This window comes from Protopterus annectens, chromosome 17.part0 (assembly GCF_019279795.1).
Source record: "Protopterus annectens isolate FY-2018-M chromosome 17.part0, PAN1.0, whole genome shotgun sequence".
NCBI classification, from domain to species: Eukaryota; Metazoa; Chordata; order Ceratodontiformes; family Protopteridae; genus Protopterus; species Protopterus annectens.
The window spans coordinates 277,346,193-277,365,970 of record NC_056751.1 but is presented as its reverse complement, the minus strand read 5'-3'; positions in this window follow the sequence as shown (position 1 = coordinate 277,365,970).

Below are 19,778 nucleotides of genomic sequence, written 5' to 3'. Positions count from 1 at the left end.
AGACCCTCTTGGAGGATGTCCACGTCACTAGGGGAATTGATGACACACCCAGCTTGCAGTCATCTGCAAACTTGGTCAACCATAACCCATTAGATTTGGCCTGCACGTCCAAGAAGTATATCCCAAACAGCAGAGGCCCCAGTACCGATCCCTGGGGTACACTACTTGTTAGGGGTCTGCTACCTGAGGTGGCTTCTGCTATTTTGACTAGGTGGGCTTTATCAGTGAGCGAGTTTTCTATCCATCTAGGAACACATGGATTGATGCCTAGTTGAGATTGTTTATCTATTATACCTGAGTGGGGAATAGTATCGAAGGCTTTGGCCAGGTCAAGGTAGGTGATGTGCACTGTCTTCCCCTCATCTATGGCCTTGGTGACTGTCTCAAAGAAGTCAACCAGATTTAACAGACATGACCTCCCCTTGACAAAACCAAACTGTGTGGTATCAAGTGTTTGGAGGTTGCCAATATCCTTGTTAATGAGGTCCAAGAGAATCCGCCTCATGGCCTTACAGATCAGGCTCTTTAGGCTGATTTGTCTATAATTTCCTGGATCAGTGGACGCTCCAACTTTATGCAAAGGGATGACAGTAGCTGTCCTCTACTCGGCTGGGATGAAACCGGTACTCAGACTTTGGTTGAATAGGGTGCCTAATTGGTGCTGCAAGTTCCTGCCTAAGTTCATGTAGAATGCAGCCTGGGATGTTATCTGGTCCCATGGAGGCTGTATTTTTTGCCTTTGAGAGGGTAGTGATAACTTGCTCCCTAGAGATAAGGGGAGAGAACCAGTACTGGGGATGTCCTTTTTTACTGATGGAGGGGACAGATGAGTGAAGTGTTCACTGTACCTGTCTGCCAGCAGGTTGGCTATATCTACAGCATTTGTTTATGTGGTGTCCTTGACCACCAGTTTTGAGCAGATCTGGGTGTTTCCCTTAAGATTGCAGACATATGAGAAGAACGCCTTATGATTGTCTTTAATAGATGTGGCCAGTTTGGACTCGAAGTTTGCTTTGGAAGATTTCACTAGTGCTCTTATTTGCTTGTTGAGGCTAAGGAGAGATTGCTTCCAATTAGGCACCTGCTCCTGCTTGGTCCTAGATATAATTTTTTTCCTTTTATTATAGAGTTTATTTATTGTAGATATCCACCAGACAGGTTTACTCTTCCTTGAGGAGGAGGATTTTGTCCTGTCTGGTATTCCTGAGTCCATGCAGCTATATAAATGCTCATATAGTACTTTGGTGTAGATTTGGACATATGTGCCAGTACCTATGGAGGAGGAGGGGGCTATGAAGCTGTTTATACCTTCCCTCAGGAGGTTGCAATCAGCTTTGGAGAAGTTTTTTGTTTGACCCAGAGCTGTTGGACATACTACACTTAAAGAAATCCCAATCCCTCAGAGCCACATGCTCCAGGGATCTAAACCTTGTTATCACAATAAACAAAACATGCTAGAGGGATAGATTCCTGACCCAAAGACTCCCCAGACTCTGGAACAGATTGCCCATACATGTCAAGCAGAGTGCCTCTTTGACCCTCTTCAAATGGAACCTTGATGATTGGATGGGAGAAAGGAAATTCACCCCAGGGATCACGTCAGTCGCCCTGCTAGACAGGGGTCCAGGGAAGTAAATAGTGTGGGAAGAAATAGCCAGGGAATTGTTATGGCTAGGCTTGTATAGGCCCTAGGGCTGATAGCCTAGTACCAACCTAAGAACCTATGAACCTATGAACCTAGCTGTGGAGGGGGGGTCAGGGGAGATGGTGACTTCGAAAGTGACTGCTTTGTGGATGGATTTTACTAGGGATGATGACACTGTAGGGATGCTGCAGTGGTTACTTATTTTGGTTAATAACAAATCCAAGATATTTTCACCTCTTGGGGGCTGTCAACCAACTGGTCCAAGGCATTTGCATTGACAGAATCAAGGAATCTGTGAGCATTTGTGTTTTGGCATGAGTATTTCTTCCAATCTATGGTTGGATAGTCAAAGTTGCCCAGGTAAAGGGTTGAATCTTGATAGATTTGAAGAGGTCCAGATAGGTGGATTGGGCATCTTGAGTCAGAGCTGGAGCTAGCTGTGATTTGAATAGGAGTCTTGTCAATTGTTAACTGCACCTGGAGTGTTTCCGGTGCATCATACTGTTTGACCAGAATAGAAGTGTGTATGTCTTTTATATATATTGCAACTCCACCTCCTTTTCTTTTGCTGCCCATGGTTTGGGGTCTGAATGAATGATAGGATGAGTAACCTGGTATGGCTGGGGTGTTCTCCACAGCTTTGAACCAGGTTTCTGTGACTGCACAAATGTCAGCTTCTTCCAGGGTTAAGAATGCTAGCAATGAGTGCAGTTTCATGTTTGGACTCCTAGCGTTTAGCAGCATGACCATTAATTTATGTTTTGATGAAATTTTCATGTTGATAGTTTTGACCTCATGGCATTGCCAAAAAAGGGACTATGGGGGAGGCAAGAGCCTTTACCAGGAGCCTGAAGCCCAAAATAGACAGATTCAGGCCAGTCATTTTTATGAAGTCTCATTACGTGGAATATGCCTAGGATGCATTGCATACCCTTCTTGTGTAGTGTTCGTTTTACATGGTTTCCTATATAAAGCTGTACTAAGACCATTAAATGCATCCTCATTCACAGTAACAACCAGAAAATCAATGGTATTCAGAGCAAAATTGGAACTGAACTTTGAATATGTAGTAGTAGTGTGCAACTCTGTACCCATGAACTACCACATAGGTGGTAGTCTACTTAACACTAAAAGTGTGATAAGAGATCTTGGGACACAGGTGGACAGTAGTCTCCTTTGATAATCACATTGCCACAGTGGTCAGGAAATCCTTCTATGTGGCACACCTCATCAGAGAAGGTTTCTCATCCAGAAAAAAGAGGTCATTGTTCCCCTCTACTCATCACTCATTAGACCCATTATAGAGTACAACACCCATTTTGGTATGTACCTCAAAAGACCTCTACAACAACTAGAAAATCCACAGAAATACATCACAAAGAGGATTACTGGCCTCAAACAGATGCCCTATGCAGACCGTCGCAAACACCCCCAGCTTTATTCCATTGCATATTGCTTACTCTGCCTAACATACAAAGCTATGTCAATCCCAGAGCTGCTGGACATGCTCCACTTAAAGAAATCCCAATCCCTCTGAGCTGCACACTCTAGGGACCTAAACCTTGTCACCACAATAAACAGAATATGCTGGTGGGATAGATTCCTGTCACAGAGACTTCCCATACTCTAGAACAGACTAGCTATCTATGTCAAGCAGAGCTCATTAGCACTCTTCAAGAAAAATCTTGATGATTGGATGGGAAATAGGAAATTCACCCCAGAGATCACTTCTGTGGCTCTGCTTGACAGGGGTACAGGAAAATAATTTTCTTGGGTGATGAAAGCTAGGGTACCTTTTTGGCTAGGCTTATGTAGGTCCTAGGGCCAATAGCCTAGTACCTACCTATGAACCTAAGTACTCTACAAAATTGACAAGCCTCTGGGGAGTATCATTCCAGATAAGGAAGGTATCATCCACACAGCACTTGTAATACTTAATAGAAGATAAAAAATGGTGAGCTTTCAACACTTGTTCTTCTTCCCAGTGAGCTAAAACAACATTAGCGTAACTATTTGCACAAGACATGCCTAGGGCAACTCCTATTTTCTGTTACTAAAAACTTGTACCAAACATAAAAACTTTGTTTTCCAGTATTAATTCTAATAGTGTGCAAACAAGTTCATCTTTAGAGTTAGAAAAGTCAGTATGCCTCAACAAGAAAAACCTAACATTATCCACTCCTTCTAAGTTAGGAATCAATGTGAAAAGAGAGGTGATGTCAAGTGTAACAAGTAAACAGTCATTATCTAAACTTGCATTGGATGTCAATTTATATAAGTTCTCTAGGAAATCTTTAGTGTCTTGTAATAGAGTGTGGGCATTCTCAAGAATTGGACGTAATGTCTTTTCCACAAAAGTAGACAGGTTCAGTTAGCCACCATCTGCTGGATAAAATGGGATGCATCATACTGTTTAGTTGCTCCTTGTGCACTTAGGGTAGCCACACAAAACTGGAATAACTGGATTGTCAACAGTGAAATACTAAAAGAGCTCTTGTGTTATCATACAAGTCATGAGCAAATCATATATTAAAAAGTACACTCTATTAATCAAGCCAGTGATTTGATGTCTGAGTAGGACCATGTAGGTCATATCATCAGTCAACATCTCTTATATCTTTTTAACATAAAAGAGTCTTTCCATCATAACCGCACCCCCACCTTTATCTGCTGGTTAAATTTGCATGGAGGAATTGTTACACAATTTGCTTAGGGATTTAAGTTCTCTCAAAGAGAGAGTGTGGTATGACACTTTGTGCCTTTTAAATAATAAGACTCTGATTTGTTCTTCACATAAATTCAAAAAAGCATCAAGGGCAGGGGGATGGGAAGGTGTAAATGTACTTGGTTTCTTAAACTTCATATAGATGAAATCTTGTTGGGGAAGAGCAAGTTTTAGAGAAACATTCCTGACAAATAACTTCAAGTATATAATCACATCAGTTAACGCTGACCACTTAGCTGGAATAAAAGTAAGCCCTTTATCTGACATACTCACCTGTTCTTCAGAAAGAGCAACAGAAGAGATGTTAAAAAATTAAACTACTAGGTGCCTTTTCCTTGTGACCATCCTTGTGCCCTTACCACTTTGAGACTGTACACCTATGCACCCATTTCACATTCAACTCCTCAAATGATCTTTTGTATGTTCCTTCTCTATGGGTAATGGCTCCAGGAGGGAAAAAGGAGGATTAAATCAGATGAGGTCGACACCAGAGTCTTAGGGTGATTATCATTAGGGCTAGTAAATCTCTCAGTCTGGGATGTAGTATTGGTGGCAACTCAATCCCGTGGCCAAAAAAAACCTGTCCTCTTCTGAAACCAGTCACGTTATGTTGAAGTTTCCTCATTTTTTGAGCCTGTAGTCTCTCGTCATACTCAGCCAAGTTATCAAAAATTTGGTGAAGTTTCACTTTAAAAACATGGGCAGTGAATTTAGAAATTACGTTATGCTGTAAGGTCTTAATTTCTTTATAGAGATTATTTTCCTTGGGTTTAAAAAAGTCAAGAAAGAGGTGTATATAGTCAAAGCCCAATTTCAAAGTTAAACTCTTCCATTGTTTTTAAGAGTTCTGGAAAGGTATCTCCACACATGGGCAACAACTCTGCACAGAGGATTGACTTCTGGCAACGTATTCTACAGATGGATATGAATCCGTTACTCAACTGTCATTCAGATACTACTTTAATGTCAGAGCCCTATTTGGAATCATCAGCTCTAGAGGCATTTTACAGCTTAGTTGTTTAAATATAAATGCTTGCAATGCCAGCATTTGCATTTGGGCTACACATTTTGAAAACGTACAACAAAATCTAGAAGATTTAGGATTTTTGTTTGGAAATATCTGCTTAGATATTTTTATGCCACAAGTAGACTCCAGAGAATTTCTTCTCAGGTAGGCAGCAAATGCATAGTCTAGATTAAGATGTGCCGAATCTAGCCAGTTATTGATAGACTTGAGCATTAAACCAGCTATCTTACATTAAGAGGGCTCTTCTTCACCCTTGTGGCAGAAGAGCATAGATTCAGCCTTGTCTGAGTTAGGGATTGGTGGAGGATGATTTACTGTTTGCTTTCCTATTGGTAGTTTATCTTAAAAGTGTTTATTTTTGCCTGTATTTCCTATTGGTAGTTTATCTTAAAAGTGTTTATTTTTGCCTGTATTTAAGACTCATGTTTGCTCGTTGCTGCACACAATGCAGCAGAGGTTAACGCTGACCTGTAGAGACAAATGCCTTAAAACAAAATTTTTCCCTAGACATCTGTCCGAGGAACCCTCCCAAGCTTCTCTTCTGCCCTATGGGCAACTCAGCTGTGCACTGAGCAGCATTGCCACACTTATCATCACTTGCCTTCAATAGAATAAGCCCCCTTTCTTAGTCCCAGTTCAAAACTTGGTCTAACTAGCCCACTCCCTTCTCTAATAGTACATACAGTAAAAACCTGTAATAATGGACGAGCAGTTTCCCATCATTTCTCTGGCCATCCTGGTTGACATGAGCACCCAGAGGCAATGTAGTAATTGCATCATGTATATTGACAACCACGTACTCCTAAACAAACAAATACCCACTGTGAAAGATTTAATTACACTATGAAATTTGAATCAATTCTTGTACATATCAGCAAGCTGGACATCAAACAGGTTCATCTCTCAGACAAAATAAGGTCATGACACATAAACCCACATATGCAGAGGTACTCACTAGAAGCCTACCTAAAGATCAGAGAACTCCTAAACATAAACTGCTTGCACACACTGCAATGCAAATAGAAACCACTACACATAATAACACACACACACACACACACACACACACACACACACACACACACACACACACACACACACACACACACACACACACACACACACACACCAGTGTCTCATCAAATAAGCTCCTAAGGCAAAACACCTTAAAACCTAATGTTTTGGTTATAAGTGACTTCATAGTGAGAACACAGATATCCTCTTTACCAGGCAGGACAAGGAGAAGGTCATGATCAGCTGACTGTCAGGTGCCAGCATCCATCAAATTATGCATGCACTCAAGTCACTTCAACAAGTACCGTTATGACTCTGTCATAGTCCATATTGTGGTGAATGACTTGAGATGTATGTCTCCGGACTATATGGAGAGAGACATTACTGAAGTCTTAGATTATGTGTCCCAGGCAGGAATGACCCTAGCCCTTAGCAGCATTCTACCTTCACCCAGGATGATGCCACAGTACAAACAAAATGATTGACTTCAACAATTGGCTTAGCTTCTGGTGTCAGTCCAGGGGGATCTAGTATCTATCAGCCTGGGAAGACATGGTCAACAAGCCACACTGCTTTGCCAGAGATGGTCTGCACCTGTCTCCTCTAGGTTTTTGGATACTGGCAGAGGTATTTGCCTGCTCATAGGCAGTGTCAGAAAAACAAAATCTCTGATGTAACAAAATCCATGAAAGACAAACTCAAGGTTCTGCTGCTTAATACTAGAAGTCCAAACATAAAACTGCACTCCCTGGAAGCACTCCTCACCTTGGAAGATGCTGACATCTCTGCAGTCACTGAGACATGGTTCAAGGCCATGGATAGCAACTTGCTGTGCAAGGCTACAGTGCCTTCCCACATTCAAACCTCTAAATGAACATAATAGAACTAAAGATGAAAGAGTATCCATTTTCATTAAACCAAGTGCACCTTGAGACTGGTCAAACAGAATGACTCTCTCGAACTACTCCATGTCTAATTATCTATAGGCAACATGCACTACAACATCATTGCTAGTTATAGGTCCCCTACTATGAACCACAAAAAGCACACTGAGTACCTTCACTTGCTGTAATCACTCTTCATACAGCCCAACACTTTGGTAATGGGAGATTTCAATTATGCTTCTATCAACTGGTGACATACATTAGCATGAACATGCTTGCCCAGAGGTTCCTGGACATTGTCAATACTAGTGCTCTGGAATAGATAGTCTACACCCCAACAAGGGGCTCAAATGTACTTGAAATAGTATTCACTATCATGGGTGGGGGTCACTGCACCCCCCCCCCCCTTGTGATGCCAGCTCTAGTAAGGTTAGATTCTCTTTCGAAGAAACTACTGGACTTGACACCCCCACAGGAGCAAAAAAAGCTACAAATAATTTTTCCAAAGCAAACTACTGCCTACTAAGTGATGGTATAAAAAGCTTTAACCCCCCCTGCAATCACAGACAACAGTGCCTCCAATGCAGAGGTGTATACAAATACCCTTTATTAATAATTAAGCAACTGTTTAGACTTGGCTGTGCCTGACCAAATCAAAAACAGGTCTGTCAGAGAAAACAAGCCACCCTGGCAGAACTCAAGTATAAACTGATGTCTAAGAATAAGATAGAACTGACTCAGCAAAGGAAGGATTCCCTCCACAGCTTGAACAAGCAAATCAGAAATCTTGTAAAGTACTCTAAAGCTAATTACAAAGCTAAAATAGCATCCCTAGCTAAGGATAATCATAAGGCATTCTTTAACTATGTGCAAAATCTGAAAGGTAATGCCCAGCTATGTGCTAAACTTGTAGTGGATGGTACTACTCATAGCAGTGGAAATTGCCAACCTGCTAGCTAATAGATTTGGTGCAGACTTCACCTCTGTTTACCTACCAGCCATACCCCAAAAGCAGACCTGACACCAATCCTCTGTCTAGTATCTCTAGAGATCAGGTCATATCTGCAGTCTCCAAGGCCAAAAACATGGCTTCAGTGGGACCAGATAACATCCCAGGTTACTTACTAAGTACCTAAAACAGGAACTAGTGTACCTACTTACCATTTTCTTTAACCATAGCCTGAGAAGTGGCTTAGTTCCAGAAGAGTGGAGAACAGCAACAGCCTTTCACAAAGAGGAGGGGTGGGTCAACAACTGACCCTGGGAACTATCCATAAGTCTAACCAGCCTCATCTGCAAGACCATGGAAAGAATCATCATGAACCTTATCAACAAGGGCATAGGTGACCTTCAAACTCTACACCCGACCCAGTTTTGCTTTGTTATGGTAGGTTATGTTTGTTAAACCTAGTAGACTTCTTTGAGAAAATTAACAAATCCCTGGATAAAGGCAAGAGTGTGCATATCACCTATCTTGACTTAGCCAAAGGTTTTGACACAACCCCCCACTCAAGTATCATTGAGACAGTCTCCCAGTTGAGGATTAACCCTTCCGTTACAAGATGGGTACCCAGTTATTTCACTTACAGAACACATACTATCAAAGTTGTTGATTCCTCCTCTACCACTAGATCAGTCACCAGTGACATACCACAAGGATCTTTTCTGGGCCCTGTACTGTTTGGAATCTATTTTTCAGAAGTATAGGCTAAAGGAGATAGCCTTTGGTTTACCAAGTTCACTGATGATTGCAAATTGTGTGCAATCACTGAGTCCCCCAGAGATGTTAAAATATTACAGATGGACTAACAGAGACAAATGATTGGTGTCAAGGTCATGAACTGGACCTATATGCAAAAAAGTGCATTATGTTTCCCTTTGGAAAAGCGGAATTCCAAGCTAATTACAATAGGATCATAGGAAGTTACTAGGCTATTGGCCTTGAGGCCCTTATAATCCTAGATAAGAGTTTAATCCATGTGTAGACAAATCAGCACCATGGATGGAATCCCAGGGGTATAGTTTTTGTTTCCCATCCAGTTATTCAGGCTGCAATTAAAAAGGGGTAAAGAGGTGTCCTGCTTGATGTGGAGAGGGAGTCTATTCCATAGATGGGGGTGTCTCTGGCACACATATCTGTCCTGCCAACAAGTCTTGTTGATGTCACAGGCCAAGTTGAGGCCGAGTGTGCAGGTTACTTGAGTGGAGCTTGATTTGCAGATATGCAGCCATCCCATCAAGGTCGGGTCCATGGTCGCCTTGTATGCCAGACAGAGGTCACCTCTGGGGAGTCTGTATGAAACTGAGTAGAGGGATAGGGTATTTAGCCTATCTGTTTATGGTAGATGTTTGAGGCCCTGGATTCTCCTAGTGAAGAACCTCGGTGGTCTCTCCAGCTGCTGCATGTGCTTTGCGAGGTACATGCCAAAAGGGGCATTGTACTCAATGGGCCTTATAAGGGAAGAATTCAGGGATGTTATGACCTCTTTGTCCCTGGATGAGATACCCTTACTTATGAGATAGGCCATGTAGAAGGCTTTCCGTACAATGGAAGCAACATGGTGGTCAAAAGTTAGGTTGCTATCATCCTGGGTGCCCAAATGCCTCATGACTGATTTTGTGCTTAGGATGTTGTTATTAATGTGATAGTTGGTGGAGACGTTGCTCTCCCCAAAGGGGTTGATGATGCATTTTTTGGTATTCAGCTTGGGGCCTTGTTTCTGGCACCAGTCATTTGTCTGAGTGAGACCCTCTTGCAGGATGTCCACACTACTAGGGGAACTGGTGACAGCACCCAGCTTGCAGTCATCTGCAAACATGGTCAGCCATAGCCCACTGATTTTGGCCTGCAACTCAGAAAAGTATATCCCAAATAAAAGAGGCCCCAAGACTGAACCCTGGGGTATGCCGCTTGTTACAGGTATACTGCTTGAGGTAGCTTCCCCTATTTTGACTAGATGGGTTCAGCATCCCCAAGTTCAAACTCAGTGGAGCAAGATTTGGGAACACAGATAGTCAGCAATCTGAACTTTGACCAGCAAGTTTCTACAATGGTAAGGAAAGCCTTCTCTGTTGTGCATCTCATAAGTAAGGGCATCACATCCAGGTCTAAGGATGTTATAACTCCACTGTACTTGACCCTCATCAGACCATTAATAGACTACAATGCTCCCTTTTGCATGTACTTCAACAGGCACCTGCAGCAGTTGGTGAGATCCCAACGATTTCTCACCAAGAAAATACAGATCCACCAAACCATAACTTATGTGGATAGACTGAGAGCCATGTCACTGAACACTGTATGTTATAGGCTGCAGAGAAGTGATCTATGCCTGGTCTATAGGGCAGTCTCTGACCCTCCCCTAATGGAAGTGCTGCACATCTGCAAGTCAAATGGGTAAGAGTCACTCACCCTAGGGATCTTAACATGTTTTGTGACATAAAAAGAACATGCTTGAGAGACAGATATATCTCCCAGAGATTGCCATTCCTCTGGAATAAACGTCCAATCCACTTGAAGGAGAGCTACTGTCTGACCCTTTTCAAGCCCAACCTCGAAAAAATGGATGTGAGACTGCAAATTCACCATGGTGGTGGTGCGTTTGTCCCTCATGGACAGGGGTAGTTAGTGTTGATCATAGACTCACTCTATGAATTATGCGCACCCAATCAAGGACAATTGGGGCAACCCTGGATTAACATGGCTAGGGTTGTAAAGGCTCTAGGGCCATTAGCCTAGTAACCTCCTATGAACCTGTGAACCTATGAAAGTCTCTAGTTTAAGGCAGTAACTCCATTCCTGACATAGGGATATCATTTTTATTGCATTTTAATTTTTTTCTTTTCTTTTTTTTTATCTTCTTCTTAAGTTACTTAATTATAACTCAACACTTGGATGTTGTGTGTGTGTGTGTGTGTGTGTGTGTGTGTGTGTGTGTGTGTGTGTGTGTGTGTGTATGTGATCAATTGAGTTTAATTGATAGTTTGAAATATTGTTTTAAAAAATTCAGAATTAACTGGTTTACTTTATTGATAAGCAGTACAATAAAAATTATCAGCTGATTTCTTTCACACTTGGTACTGCAACAAAGCTTCACAGCACTCTATTTTCAAAGTTTCAGATAATTCTTTATGTACAGCTTCATTAAGCAAGCTTTCAGAAATCTCCATAATTTATTACTTTGACAGAAACATTTTACTGTAGTTGATGTAAACTTATCTTACTATCCAGCTTCTGTTTCTGACTGACTCTATTGTGGATATATCGGTGTGAAAGTTAAGTTGCGTATTCATTAGGGTTGTCAACCATCTGTTCGGACAACATATTGCCCAAAAAAATAAAATCAGCTGTTGTGCACCTCAGCTGTGACAAGTGGGTGCAGCTGGGAGATTAATTTTCTTTTCTTTTTTTTTTAAGGGTGTTCTTTAAGAATGCCCTTTGTTTTGCATCTGGTCAAACAGACTGTTAGAAAAATATGTATTAGTGTATGTATTAGTAACATGCTTAGTGCATTTAAGGTTTGAAAAGGGTTAACCCATTTATTCTATTTCACACTGCATAAATCTGTACAAACTGCAGAAGCTTTCCAATCTTGTATTGTCATGAAATATGCGCAGTTATAATCTTTGCTTATGCTGTGAGAAAATACACAGCTGCAGAAGCTATTGATAATAAGAACAAAGACTGCTAGAAAATATATGAACTGCAATCAGCGTTTACTTGTGTCTAAACTAGAAAAGTAACTTGAAATGTAACACATGTATTAGAACTACACAACAGAAGCTTGTACGGGCTAAAGCACCCAAGGTCAGGTTGTTTTTCTCAAATGTTTTTCATAAATCCAGTCATGTCAGCAGAAAATCTGAGTAACATCTGCTGTAGAACAATACAGAAAGTTGTGTTTAATTACATCAACTATAGAAAGCAATGTTTTGTAGAACAGTATAAGAAGAGCATACTTCCTGTTAGTAGTTAGGCAAAATCCTGTATGTGCATGTTTTTGTCTCCTTGCTGCAAGTAATAAAAGGTGCCATACCTGAACCTTATGTGAATTGGTCTTTGAAGTTTTTTCCTTTGACACAGACACAGAAGACAGAAACAGGTTGTGTGTGTGTGTATGTATAGGTAAGAGTGAGGTGGGGGGGGGGTCATACCTCTCAGTTGCCAATATTTTTGCCTCTGTTTGTCATAAAATTGTGTTTTTCTGGCAAATCACTGGCAACTCATTGATGACTGAAGTCAGAAAATAATAGCGAACATTTAAGCTTTAAACTTCATATCCTTCAGAAAATTCATACTAATGCAAAACTTGTTGTTCTATCAACTTTCAAAGCTTGTAAGATCAATATTTAAAAGGTGCCCCTATTCTGGGGCCTGTGTCCACCCATTATTTGTGGCTTTGTCCAGATTTCTTTCTTTAAGAGGTTGAGAGGTATAGGGGAGTGTAAGAAAGAGATAGGGGATGTAAGGGTGTGAATCATACCAATCAGCTGTACAAATTTTCACAGAATGTTCAGCGTTTTGCCTTATATTTTTGGTCAGTTCCTCATAAAAATGTCTTTTTTCATAAATCACTGGGATGATGTAAGGATTAAAGTTACTAAATAATGACATGCATTTGAGTTTCAGACTTCATATCCTTCAGAAAAATGCATTCTAACACAAATTATGTTATTCTACCACCTTTCTAGGTTTATAAGAGCAATATTTAAAGTGTGTCCCTAGTTTTGGGCCTTCACCCCCCCCCACATTTATGACAAGATTTGTACAGATTTCTTGCACTAGGAGGTTGAGTATGGTGTGTGTTTGTGTGTGTGTATGTATATGTGTGTGTAAGAGTGAGGGAATTAGGTGCACACGTGTGTGTGTGTGTGTGTGTGTGTGTGTGTGTGTGTGTGTGTGTGTGTGTGTGTGTGTGTGAGTGAGGTAGATAGCATACCCCTCAACTGTCCGGGTTTTTGCAGAATGTCCATATTTTTGTCTGTTCCTCATAAAGTGGATTGGAGTTGCTGTATAATTTTGTTTATTTTATTTATTTTAAATTTGTTGACTGGGTTAGTCTAACTGGATACATGTCCATTTTCAGTAGAGGCCTGGGGAGAAAAGCTCCAAGACATGACAGACATTTGAGTTTTAGACCTCATATCGATTACAAAAATGCATACTGACAGAAATCTTGTTATTCTACCAATTTTCTAAGTTCATGAGAGCAATATTTATAATATGTCCCTATTTATTTTAGTCTTAGTCCAGATTTCTTGCACTAGGAATTGGAGTTGTGTGTATGTGAGAGAGTGAAATGCCCTACTTAGGGTTAGCAGGTGCTTAATAATTTGCTTAGACTCAAACCCTGTACCTTAGCTACAGGAAACAAGAGCCTGAATCCTTTACCCCATCTCCCAAGCTACAGTTTTCATGGCATTTAGTTTCAAGTGCAGTTTCAGGGAATTGTGAGCTTCAAGGGAAAAGAAGTTTACTGCTGCTCATGCTAAGTTTGTTTTCAATGTGCAACTGTTTTGTTTAGCAAATGGTATCACTATTGTGGTACAGAATTTTAAAGTGGTGTTAGTAGCACAACAGGTACTATACTTGTGTTTTGATGCAGAAGACTGTGGGATCTACTCCCACAGCATGTAAATGGATTGCTGATATTGTGTTTTATTTTAAGGGGGTGGTGTGCTGCAGTCCTGAGTATGTCCTTTGGATGAGGTGCCTAGTAACTACCGACCTTTTTTCAGTTTGCCATCCATTCCCTATTGCAATATTACTAGCTTACAATTATTTAATGTAACAGGCAGTTTATTCTTCAAGGGCAGCATTCATTGAATTTGTAGATAAAACATTGAAATATATGGTTGTTTGCTAGCATCAACTTTTTCATTAGTTACAGATCTCTTTAATGTGGAATTATTCAGATGACTTTTACATCTGCCGAAATTGTTCATATTGACTGATATTGGAGGATTGTAATGGCAGAAGTTTGAATGGCCTTTTACGCTTGAAATGTTCTGAACTGGGCAGTTTGGTCATTATTGGTTTATATGTTTTGTTTCATTTCAATTCTATAAATTTAAAAACACTCTGTAACAAGTGGTGCTGTATTGTACAAGGGATATAAATTTAACTATGATATATTATAATTTAATACAATAAGGAAGGTGAATCAAAGAACTTTTGCATGGTCATAAAATGTGTGCAAGGGCCCTATGATTTGAAAACAGCCCGAAGGTAAACTTAATCTGCCACTGGCAAGATGCATTTTCTTTGAATGTGCGTTTCAATTCTGTTTCAGTGAATGTGAATTTCAAAGGCAGAGAAGTTTTAATGCTAGGTCTGTTTTCATTGTGAGACTGTTTTGCTTTATTTAGCAAATGTACATCGGAGTTTGTGCTATAAAATTTGAAATAAAAGTTTAAATTAATCCAAGTATCTATAATCATTGTAGAAGTAAAGCAGAAAACGATATACACACTGAGAGTTTTGAACAGTATTTATGGCAACTAGGTTGAAATGGAGAAATAGCCAAGTAATGGGACACTGGAATGGCTGCAGGGGGTACCAAAGTTACACGTAATTTGCTTTCACATACATGTCCAGAATATTTGAAATGAAAAGTTGTCAAACCTAGTATTCATAAAAGGCTAACAGTCTGACCCACCCTGGAATGTAGCCTAGAATCTCTTAAATTACAGAAAGAAAAAGAATTTCTTGTCTATCACTTTTCTCTATAAATAAATGTTACCCTAACGACAAATTCACTACACTTTCAGCCCACAAATTTATTTCCTGGAGTATATTGGCATAAATCTCCTTTAAATGTTAAAAGCAATGCTTTATTTCATTTTTCAAATGAAAAAAATACTCAGGCAGAGTACAGGCAGCCAGGAATCTAATCAATTCATGTGAAACACATTTTCTTGCCTGTATTTTCAAAGAATGGAGTATTTATTAGGAGATTATAGGTCAAGCCCACCTCCAGTAGTTTGTCATATCCATTAAACTTTAGAAATACAGTCTTTGAAGCATGAAATAGAATTATTTACTAAACATAAGCAAGGTTTCTTCAGCAAGGCATAAACCATCTTTTCACATTACACAAATTTCCTTTTTTATAAAATAGTTTACCTTTCCATTTGGAAAAAATACTATACCTACAAAAACTCACTACTTTCATTTTTTCTACTCACATTGTTCATCACCTGAAATCCAAATCTCCTTTTCCAGTAACTCAGGATTTTCAGCCAGCTCTAATATTTTTCAGTACAGTTGTTTGCTCAGTGAGACTTTCTCCCACTCTGTCAAGATATATCCTCTCAAAATAAACCATTTGCTGAAAGGCACTCTCACTCTCTCTCTCTTGTCTTTCTTTATAGAACCTTCCCCCTTTTAAATTTTGTATAAGGGGGATTACCACCCGTGCTAATCGCTAGGATGAATGGTTAACTCCACGAATGAGTTTACCTCCCTATCCTAAATTGTCAGCTTTTCGACAGAGATAAGTACTTAAGACAGAGCAAAGGTCTTGAGACAGAGTGCAGGATACCTTGCAAGGAGGAAGATTAAGTAATGTGCACAAAGTAAATGTGGGTTTAGTTTTTTAAAGCCAAATGTTTGGATATACTGAACGTTTTGGCATTAAGAGTGGAAATATGTAGTTGAGTGATTACAACTTGGGGTTAAAGCAAGGACTTTGGTAGGAGATAGATTTAGTGTTTTGTATGTGAGAGAGAGTGTGTGTGTGTGTGTGTGTGTGTGTGTGTGTGTGTGTGTGTGTGTGTGTGTGTGTGCTGTACTTAATGTATGTCTCAGTGTGTTTTGTTGCAAAGTTATAGTGCTTTGGAAAGGTTTTTCCTATGATAAAGTGTGGATTAGGGCTAGTTGTAGGTTAAAGTTAGAGTTAAGTCCCCCATCTGCCCATCTTTATTAATGTGTGCTAATCCTGTCCCTACCCCTAAACCTACATGTCAGCTTAAAAAAATCTGTAATACAGCCACAATTCAGAATGTGTGTCCAAAGTTAGTAATAGGGTTTTGACAAATCAACTGCAAAAGAAAACTGCTTGATTTCATTTTGAGATTGGTTATTTATTATTTTTTTTGATGTTCTGACATATATCCATGTATATATATATATATATATATATATATATATGTTGGTTTTCTGTTTGCTTTTGAAAATTGGTTTATTTTTCTTTTGCAATTTGTTTTATAAGAGTTTCACTGGTTTACATAAAGTCAGTGTAGATAAGCTGGATTTTTTGAAAAAAAATGATAGTCATATATATCTATACACATGTATGTATCTATCTGTCTTTTGCTCTCTCACTCTATATATCTATATCTATCTATCTATATATATATATCTATATATATATATATATATATATATATATATATATATATATATATATATATATATATATTTATACTAGCTGTACCCGGCCACGCGTTGCTGTGGCTCAGTCTGGTTAAATGGAAAAGAATGAAAAGAGAAAGTGCATGTTTCTAATATGTTTAATTTCACAATGCTTGTGGGTATACAATATTTTTTGTTGTTCCATTGTCTGTGCAGATATAGAGATTGTCTGGTTTGCCAACTCTAGAACACGCAACATATAATTGTCCATGTGAGAAGCAATCCGTGTGTAGATCTAAACCGCACAATTCTAAAGATTGGCCCTGAGCTCTGTTGATGGTGATTGCAAACGCCAATCGAATTGGGAATTGCAATCTCTTAAATTGAAATGGCATATCCGTTGGAATCATAGGAATGCGAGGAATGAGGACATCTTTACCTTTGAAAGGTCCTGTCAAGATTGTTGCTTCTATGACATTGCTCATTAATTTTTTACTGCAAGCCGCGTGCTGTTGCAAAGCTTTGGCTGGTTGATATTTCGCAACATGATAATTGGCATGCCGATTTTCAGTTGCAGTACGTGCGGTGGCATCCCTGTCAGATCGAGTGAATTCAACAATTCTGTTGGATAATTAACCGCTTCATCTGCTTCCACAACAGTGTCGACGGACTTGTATGTGACTGCCTTGCTTTGAATGTTAGACTGAATAATATTGTTAAGTTCGTAGACGTCTTTGTTCTTGGCTGCAAGAATAGCTCGCTCAGTCAGCCAATCGTGATTCTTATAATTGGTTTGAATATTGGGAAATACTTTTTCAACCAATTCTTCTTTTGACGTCACTAAATTTCAGAAGTTATGAGGCAATTAAATTCGTCCTGAGGTCAGATCAACCGGCACCTTTCCGTTCAAAATTTCCAGCAATTGATGTGAGAATATCTCAGCTGACCGATCGTTTTGCAGCTGGATGTGCATATTTGTAGTTAATTTTAATGTCTTTACGTGTCGCCACAAAGTAGAATATTTCAGGCAAGCATTTATTTCATCCGCTGGTGCCGATCGAGGAGAATGAAACAGATCTGAAGCTGCAGAATGCGATCGCCGTGCTTGCAAACGTGCATCCTCAAGTCTGGCTACACGTCACTTTGCTGCTTCGGCACGTATTTGAGTCATTCTTTGTCTGTTTCGCTCATTCGCTGATGCCTGTTCTTCCTCAGTTTGATTTGAAATTACTCGTCGCACTGCCTCCGCTCCGCAAGTACGACGACCTAAGTTTGATCTTCTGCAAGGCATTATTTGGATGAACGAAAGCAGATTGATTGCAATGAAAAAGAAGTAAGAAAGTTATAACAAAAACATATAAAATTGCATATTTATATACAAATATATAGAATCCATAGTAGGTATATAAAAACACGTGCATATTCGAATGCAACGTGTGACATCTATATAATAGTAGGTATATAAAAACACGCGCATATTCGAATGCAACATTGTGTGAAAATTTCAAAGCAATCAGTGAAGAACTTTCGGAGATTTAAGATTTTGAACAAACGGACATTTGCATTTTTATTTATATAATATATATATATATATATATATATATATATATATATATATATATATATATATATATATACTTCTCTTTCAGCTGTGCCCGTTAGGGGTTGCCACAGCGGATCATCTGTTTCCGTTTCTTCCTGTCATCTGCATCTTGTTTTCTCACACTAGCTACCTGCATGTCCTCTCTCACCACATCCATAAATCTGATCTTAGCCCTTCCATTTTCCCACTTACCTGGCAGCTCCATCCTTAGCATCCTTTTCCCAATATACCCAGCATCCCTCCTCAGCACATGTCCATACCAAAGCATTCTCACCTCTCTGGCTTTGTCTCCAAACCGTCCAACCTGAGCTTACCCGCTAATATACTGATTCCTAATTCTGTCCATCCTCATCACACCCAATGCAAATCTTAACATCTTTAACTTTGCCATGTCTAGCTTTGACTCTTGCCTTTTTGTCAATGCCACCGTCTCCAATCCATGTAACATAGCTGGTCTCACTACCCTCTTGTAGATCTACCTTTTCACTCTTACTGATACCCATCTGTCATAAATCACTCCTGACACTCTTCTCCTCACATTCCACTCTACCTCTACTCTCTTCTTCACCTCTCTTCCACACTCACCATTACTCTCAATTGTTGATCCCAAGTACTTAAACTCATCCACCTTCGCCAACTCTACTCTCTGCATCCTCACCATTCCTCTATCCTCCCTCTCATTCACACACATATATTCTGTCTTAGTCCTGCTGACTTTCATTCCTCTTCTCTCTAGTACAAATCTCCACCTCTCCAGGGTCAACTCAACCCTGTCCCTACTCTCACTACAGATCACAATGTCATCTGCAAACATCATAGTCCATGGGACCTCTGTCTGATCTCGTCTGTCGACCTGTCCATCACCACTGCAAATAAGAAAGGGATCAGAGCATGAAAGAGTAACAGGAAATGTGTATAGCCAATGCCTAATTTACCAGAAAATGATAGTGTACATTCCATTTAAACTAATATGATGCCATTTTTGTCTTCTGTTTATATTATATTATACTGATTAACATACTGAATTTGTGTAAAGTAGCAGACATAAATATATTTAATGCCTGTTGCTTTTGTCTTGTATTAATATAGGAAACACACACACACACACACACACACACACACACACACACACACACACACACACACACACACACACACACACACACACACACACACACACAGTGTGGGTGACCAGGGAAAAGCTGAAAGAGAATGATAAGTGTGCTGGAAAAAATGTGTCTACCAAAATGTTATTTCAAATCTTAGTAGCGAAGGTGTGAAGCCCAATTTGCATTGCATGTTTCTCCTCAGAAATGTTTCTGTTGTAGAAGAATTAGTAAATAATACATATTTTCCTTTATTCAACCAAGTAGTACTGGATATGGGGCTTTAACTGGGCATTCAGTTGTTATTCTCCTTACTGTTGGTATGTTCGCACACGTCCAAATATGGAGGATGTTTGCTAGTTTACATGCAGAGTATTAAAATCTTTTACTACAATCTCTTTATGGTGAATGTCTGTGAG